The sequence below is a fragment of the Bison bison genome, unplaced genomic scaffold (genome assembly GCF_000754665.1).
Source record: "Bison bison bison isolate TAMUID 2011002044 unplaced genomic scaffold, Bison_UMD1.0 scf7180017864481, whole genome shotgun sequence".
Taxonomy (NCBI): Eukaryota; Metazoa; Chordata; class Mammalia; order Artiodactyla; family Bovidae; genus Bison; species Bison bison.
The window spans coordinates 1,197,302-1,205,869 of NW_011495041.1; the positions used below are offsets into that span (position 1 = coordinate 1,197,302).

Consider the following 8,568-nt stretch of genomic DNA (forward strand, 5'->3'; position numbering starts at 1 on the left):
CCCAGCAAGGTAGGTGACATTCTCAGAGGCCAAGGGCTTTTATTTTATTTGAATCCCAAGGACCCCTACCACCACTCATAGCTATACCGCCTATTTCCAAGTTTCTTTTTCAAAGGTTTTCCTAGGGATTCCCTGGTGGCTCAGACAGTAAAGCATCTGCCTGCAATGCAGGAGACCTGGGCTCAATCCCTGGGTTGGGAAGATCCCCTGGAGAAGGAGATGCAATCCATTCCAGTACTCTTGCCTGGAAAATCCCATGGATGGAGGAGCCTGGTAGGCTACAGGACATGTGGTCAACAAAGAGTCGGACACGACTGAGCGACTTCACTTTCACTAAGGACCCCTACCACCACCAACAGCTATACCACCTATTTCCAAGTTTCTTTTTCAAAGGTTATCTTTAACACCCTCCCCCACCACAATCCTTTCTCTCATTTCTAGCTGGTAGTAAAAAAATCTCAGAATAATTCAAATGGAGTAAATGCGGGACTCCATGACAGAGATTAGGAGAAAACTGTGAAAAATCTAAGTTAGTCCAAAGAACTGCAGAAAAGGGGAGAGATGCCCCTGTAAGCCACATGCTGAGGCAATCCCTAGGAAGGAAACATCCAGCTAGAAAACTGGACCGGGGCATTTAGGGGAGAACGGATATATGCATACATATGGCTGAGTCCCTTCGCTGTTCACCTGAAACCATCACAACACTGTCAATTGGTTACATCCCAATATAAAACAAAAAGTTAAAAAAAAACAAAACTGGACCAGAGGCATCCTGGGGCAAGGAGTCTGGCCCCCTATAGCTCCCCATCCTCCTATCCTTGCTCCCCACATCTTTGCTGGAGCCTCTGCCGAGGCTTCCCCCCGGCCCTACTACCGCCCTCATACAGCACTACTATAAGGGGGAAGTGTGGGCAGGCCTTCCAAGTGGGAACTGTCTATGTATATTCCCAGAGAGCTATTATGCACACACAGACGTAGTATACAGTGCTAACAGTGCAGATTTTGGAGTCAGACTGCACAGGTCCTAATACAAGATCAGCCACTTACCAGTTGTGGGATCATAGGTAAGTTACTTCACCATTATAACTACTTTCTCTGCAGAAAGTGGAGAGGATGAGATGAGTTTTCACATGGGGAAACACCTAGAACACTGCCAACACATAGCAGGCACTCAGTAACATCAGCTGTGATGACGCTTCAAGCACTTTGTGTGTTCTAGAAGTTTGGGGGAACTGATTACAGTAATGTTAACCAACATATCTAGTATCATTCCTATTGTAAAATGCATTCAAATTTAAAAACCATAGACTTAACCAATAATCGAGACGCTTTTCCTAAACTGGAGACTTAAAAGTGTCCCGAAAAGAAAATCCTAGTTCCAGATCTAATAACCTCCGAGCAATAAGGAGGTAAAACAACCACCACCACCAAAAAAAAAAAATCATCTAGCTTACAACTATTTTCCCTCTATTTTCAAAAATGTATAACGCAGGCACCTCATATGATTTTTTTTTATTAGTAGTATGTAACATTTTTGCTAAGATACTGATTCACCAACGTTCTGGCCTCAGGACTCTTTTTACTTTTCCTTTTTTTTTTTAAGATTTTTTGGTCACTCCACACAGCATGTGCCTGACCAGGGATCAAACCTGTGCCCCTGCATTAGAAGGGCAGAGTATTAACCACTGGGCCACCACTTAAAAAATTGAGGAAACAAAGAGCTCACCTTAGAAAATCTAAGAAATAAACATTATTTAAGCATATAAACCATTAGCCATTAAAGGAATGATGCCATCAAGTGCATATAGCTACTGGAAAACTACACTGAACACATGAAGAATGAGAGTAAAAAAGGGAAATCGAAACTTAACTATCATTACAAAAATAATCTGAATTTGCAGACCCTCTGAAAGGGTCTCAAGGATCCCCAGAGCATCCAGACTCCACTTTGAGAAGCCCTACACTAAGGAAGAAACAAGTATCAAAATTCTCATCACTTTCATTTTCTACCTTTTCTAGCTGTACAAGAGAATAATTATGGTACATTTCACTGAACTATATATGAAATGAAAATGATCACATCCTAAAATCACCAAAAAATCATTCAATATTCTGACAAAATTGCCACTAGGTAAACTAAAATGCTATTTTTTCCCTTTTTTAAAAACAGAAAACTTACCATTTAAATCATCTTAAAATGGACAATTCACTGACATGTAACACATTCACAACGTTGTGCACCAACACTTGGTTCTAGAACATTCATCATCTCCGAAAGGAACCCCGCATCCAGCCCCTAGCAACAATCAACACTAACCTCTTTCAGTACATCTGCTGATCCTGAGAATTTCATACAAATGGGTCTTACGGTACACGCATGGCCTTGTCTGGCTTCTTTCACTTGGCATGTTTTCAAGGTTCATCCATTTGTAGCAGGCACCATTCACTCCGCCTTATAGCTGAATAATATTCATTATAAGAATACACCACACTGTGTTTGTCCACTGACAGACAAAAGTTGATGGACGTGAGTATTTCCACCTTTTGACTGCTGTTAATAGTGCTGCTATAAAAATTTCAGGTACGTTTTAGTGTAAACACCTGTTTTCAATTCTTTGGTTCTCTTCATACCCTGGAATGGAATTGCCGGGCCATGTGACTGTGTACTTCGCTCACCGAGGAAGAGCAGTAGCACAATTTTACATGCCTACTAGCAATTCCAAGGTTTTCGCATCCTTGACAAAGGTCTATTTTCTGTTACTGTTGCTTTGTAACAGCCATTCTAACGAGAGTGAAGCGGCATCTCATGCTTTAGATTCCCATTTCCTCTAAACACACTGAACATTTCCTCATGTGCTTGTTCGGCATCTTTGCAGAAATGCCTAGGCACATCTCTTGCCCATTTTTTAAATTGGGATATTTCTTTTTCTTTTAGGATTTTAAGAGTTCTTATTTTTTTTGTCAGTAGATGAAAGCACTTTAAACCTACCGGGCTTAAGAGGTCCTTTCCTCTCTACCAGGCTTAAGACAAATGCCAACTTTCCAGATGGTGAAAGAGCAACTAAGAAGTTACAAGAGGTCGCAGAACCAATTGTCGATAATACTATATAATGCCTCCATTTACGTCTTAAAATGGGAGTCCAGGATTGGGTCACAGATGATGATAAAATAATAGTCATTTTTCAAAAAGCACTTTTTAGTGAGACACCATCCCAAGTACTTTAACACCCTCACAGCAACCCCACAAGGTAAGAACCGTGACCTACCTCATTTTATAAATGAGGAAATAGGTACAGAAAAGTTGAATAGCTGGCTTACGGTCACACAATCAGTAGCTGGGGCAGGCTGCCTTCAGAATTTGTGCTCTTAATCCCTTTGCTATACTGCCTCTCAACCATGAAATAACACGCCTTGCCTGGATGCCTAACTGAAGACTTTTTTAGAAGCTGCTAGTAGCTACATTTTTGATCTGTCACTTTCAAGTTCTAACCTCCACTGCCTGCACAAATCTTGGCTCCAGAATTCTTTAACTGAGTTTAGGGAATGTCACAAAGAAAGAAGCCGAAAGCCAGAGGGGTGAATGTCATTTTATCATTCCAATTTAGATCTTTTCTAAGATTTTTTAATCCAACAAAGCCTATTCATAGGATAAATGTGCCAACAGACTATTTCTAAGAGCATGTGGCCAGCATCTTGACTGCGATTATCAGAGGTTTCAGTTACTACAAAGCCAGGGCTGAAAGGTCCATCTAACTCAAACCCATAATTTGCAGTATAATTATATAGCAGTAAATGGGTTTGTAAACTGAATCTCAAACTTGAAATCTAAAAGGTAATATGTTTCATAATAAAATCAATATGAACACAATGCCAGAGTTAACAGATTTCATTTTTTGAGCAATAATTACAGGCATCACTGACTGATACTTCCAGCATTGCTGCAACTGCCTGGAGTTATGGGACCTCAGAATTTGAAGGAACTTTATGGCATATCTAAAATAATCCATCACGAACAATTCCTGTTTCCTCTAGAATTAAAAGCTGGACTAAAGCCCTGAAGTGTGCCTATCTGATAAATGGTTCATGTCATAATGTTACTCTCCTATTTACGTCTGTGGTAACTCAAGAATTTTTTAAGTTCAGCTACCCAATACGCCATTTGTAAATATTTTCATGACTACAAAGGGTAGTAAATGTGAGGTTCTGTTTTCTCATCTGCAACATAGGTATTTACCATCTATTTACCACTCATCTCACTGAAGGGCTTCCCCTATGGCTCAGCTGGTAAAGAATCCACCTGCAATGCAGGAGACCTAGGTTTGATCCCTGGCTTGGGAAGATCCCCTGGAGAATGGAAAGGCTACCCACTCCAGTATTCTGGCCTGAAGAATCCCATGGACTGTATAGTCCATGCGGTTGCAAAGAGTAGGACACGACCAAGTGACTTTCACTTCACTTCACTTTTTCACAGTATGGTGGGAAACAGATTTTAGATGGGATATGTGAAAGTGCCTAGCAAAATCCCAGAGCAAGAACAGGTGCTCAGTAAACATTCCTTTGTGTGTGTGTGTGTGTGCACGCACATGCATGCATGGGAGGGGCGGCAGTGAGTTAATGGGTGTGTGCATGGGGGATGGGGTGGGGATGGGTCTGGGTCAGATCACCAGAAGTCTTCCAAAGCATACTGACATACTTTACATAAGCTAAGCACAACTCAGATAACTTATCTAAAGATCACTTATCTGATGAACTTAGCTGTGGTTCAGTTAGTTCAGTTCAGTCGCTAAGTTGTGTTCCCAAGGACCGCAGCACGCCAGGCTTCCCTGTCCTTCACCATTTCCCTGAGCTTGCTCAAATTCGTATCAACTGAGTTGGTGATGCCATCCAACCATCTCATCCTCTGTCATCCCCTTCTCCTCCTGAACTTAGCTGTATATAACCCCAAATCTGCTGCTGCTGCTGCTAAGTCGCTTCAGTCGTGTCTGACTCTGTGCGACCCCATAGACGGCAGCCCACCAGGCTCCCCCGTCCCTGGGATTCTCCAGGCAAGAACACTGGAGTGGGCTGCCATTTCCTTCTCCAATGCATGAAAGTGAAGTTGCGCAGTCATGTCCAACTCTTTGCAACCCCATGGACTGCAGCCTACCAGGCTCCTCTGTCCATGGGATTTTCCAGGCAAGAGTACTGGAATGGGGTGCCATTGCCTTCTCCGAACCCCAAATCTAGATGATGGCAAAAGATCTTACCATTTAATAATGAGGAAAATGCTGATCATTTGTGTAGTTATTAAAGGAAATCAGATTATTCTTCAGGCAGGCCAGTCTATACCATTTCTGATAGAGCCGAAGACACTAAAGAAATATCTCACCACCTGGTTACTCAAATATTTCTCTGAATTAGGGCTAGGAAGGTTCAACATGCAAAACAGCAAGTATCTGAACAAAGCTTAAATCACAAGAGGGATGTTTTCTTGTTATGATGGCATTGTGAAGAACTGTAAATCCAAGGCATCCCTGGTGGGTCAGTGGTAAAGAACGCAGGGCACACGGGTTCGATTTCTGATCCAGGAGGATCCTACATGCTGCTGGCAGCCCCGGGGCCACAGCTACTGAGCCTGTGCTCTAGAGCATGTGCTCCACAAGAGAAGCTACCGCAACGAGAAGTCAACGCACCACAGCTAGAGAGTAACCCCGACCGCAGCAACTAGAGAAAGCCTACGTGCAGCAACTCAGCACAGCCCAAGATAAATTTTAAAAATAGCCTACATGAAAAAAAAGTCTTAAAAAAAATTGTAAATCGAGGGATCTAGGAAATAGATGGAGATAGTCAAAAGCTGGGAAGTGGGGTGGGAATCAGAAGGAAGATGACTAATAGCTGGGGTAGGACCTTCTACTTCAGGGAGACCCAGCAAGCCCAGAAGGATATCACCCAGAGTGAGGGAGGCAGAAGCAAAGGAACATTCTGGGTTGGGGGAAATGGAGTGTCAAGGCAAGTGCCTGTGACAAAAGGACCACTTTGTGAGATGCAGGTGGCCGGAGTCAGGGAAGGTGAGGTACAGCTGGAGAAAAGGAAAAATCAGGAAAATCAGCAGGGACAGAGCACAGAGCGCTCTTTAGACCATGCATAAAGGTTCAGACTTCATCCTGTGAGGTAGCAATTGGTGTGGTCTGGGGAGTCCCTGGAGTTCCCAAGCCCGTGAGGGATTCAGGTCGAGATCATCATAGCACTCAGACATCACTTTCCCTTTTCACCGTATTTACGTGCACTGATACTGACGACAGCCACCTCAACAGAGGCACCGAACTGAACTACCGGTCACTGTATTCTTTACCCCCACGCACTCACATTTATTTTTTTTTAATTTAATTTTATTTTTAAACTTTACAATATTGTATTAGTTTTGCCAAATATCAAAATGAATCCACCACAGGTATACATGTGTTCCCCATCCTGAACCCTCCTCCCTCCTCCCTCCCCATCCCTCTGGGTCCTCCCAGTGCACTAGCCCCAGGCATCCAGTATCGAGCATCGAACCTGGACTGGCGACTCGTTTCATACATGATATTATACATGTTTCAATGCCATTCTCCCAAATCTTCCCACCCTCTCCCTCTGCAACAGAGTCCATAAGACTGTTCTATACATGAGTGTCTCTTTTGCTGTCTCGTACACAGGGTTATTGTTAGCATCTTTCTAAATTCCATATATATGCGTTAGTATACTGTATTGATGTTTTTCCTTCTGGCTTACTTCACTCTGTATAATAGGCTCCAGTTTCATCCACCTCATTAGAACTGATTCAAATGTATTCTTTTTAACGGCTGAGTAATACTCCATTGTGTATATGTACCACAGCTTTCTTATCCATTCATCTGCTGATGGACATCTAGGTTGCTTCCATGTCCTGGCTATTATAAACAGTGCTGCGATGAACATTGGGGTACACGTGTCTCTTTCCCTTCTGGTTTCCTCAGTGTGTATGCCCAGCAGTGGGATTGCTGGATCATAAGGCAGTTCTGTTTCCAGATTTTTAAGGAATCTCCACACTGTTCTCCATAGTGGCTGTACTAGTTTGCATTCCCACCAACAGTGTTAGAGGGTTCCCTTTTCTCCACACCCTCTCCAGCATTTATTGCTTGTAGACATTTAGATCGCAGCCATTCTGACTGGCATGAAATGGTACCTCATAGTGGTTTTGATTTGCATTTCTCTGATAATGACGCACTCACATTTAAATAAACTAATTTTCAAAAAAATTTAAAGACAATTTCAAGTCAGAATATCCCTGATGAGTTATTAAAAACATTATATTAAACGTTGATCCTTGAGTACATGTGTTTAATACCAGTCTGAATAAAGGGGAGGCGTCATAAAGCATTTCTTTTATTTCTGTAACTTGTGGAATGTTAAGCTTCCCGACTACTTAAGGACCGAACCACTGCCCTTGGCAGTGAAAGCAGAGTCCTTTCCCTTGGATCGCCAGGGAATGCCCATGGCGCACCAAGAAACACACTTATGCAAATGAGTTACAAGGTGAACTAGCCGCTGTTTTTCATGGATCACAATGTTTACTTAGCAGAATGACAACAGAAAAACTACGGTTATTCACACTTGAGTACTTGGCAGACAGTTTCTCAAAAACGAGAGCTCTACAGATGACTCAGTGGTAAAGAATCCTCCTGCCAATGCAGGAGATACTGGTTGGATCCCTGGGTTGGGAAGATCACCTGGAGAAGGAAATGGCAACCCACCAGTATTCTTGCCTGGGAAATTCTATGGATAGAGGAGCCTGGAGGGCTACAGTCCACAGGGTCGCAAGAGTCAGACAAGACTGAGCACGTCCTGTGATCGTGTGTTCTCAAAATGAAGTGGGCCTGCTGCTTCAAGAAAAATGGCTGGCAGTATTTGATGCTGTAGATAAAAGTTAAGCTTTGCATAAACATTTAAAACTTGGAAAACAAGTATCTGCCATTGTGAGCTTTCCCCAAATTTAGAGAATTTTCTAATAAGATGGGCAGTATTTCTGCTTTATTGACTATGCCAAAGCCTTTGACTATGTGGATCACAATAAACTGGAAAATTCTGAAAGACATGGGAATACCACACCACCTGATCTGCCTCTTGAGAAATTTGTATGCAGGTCAGGAAGCAACAGTTAGAACTGGACATGGAACAACAGACTGGTTCCAAATAGGAAAAGGAGTTCGTCAAGGCTGTATATTGTCACCCTGCTTATCTAACTTCTATGCAGAGTACATCATGAGAAACGCTGGGCTGGAAGAAGCACAAGCTGGAATCAAGATTGCCAGGAGAAATATCAATAACCTCAGATATGCAAATGACACCACCCTTATGGCAGAAAGTGAAGAGGAACTAAAAAGCTTCTTGATGAAGGTGAAAGAGAAGAGTGAAAAAGTTGGCTTAAAGCTCAACATTCAGAAAACGAAGATCATGGCATCAGGTCCCATCACTTCATGGGAAATAGATGGGGAAACAGTGGAAACAGTGTCAGACTTTATTTTTGGGGGCTCCAAAATCACTACAGATGGTGACTGCAGCCATGAAATT

The 8,568-nt window shown here is 42.6% G+C and overlaps 1 protein-coding gene across 6 annotated transcripts in view; it reads right to left on the reverse strand.

The window, feature by feature from the left end:
- ITSN1 (intersectin 1 (SH3 domain protein)) overlaps positions 1–8,568 on the reverse strand; it is a 245,535-nt gene that overhangs the window by 214,741 nt on the left and 22,226 nt on the right. The gene's annotated exons all lie outside the window — the stretch shown is intronic.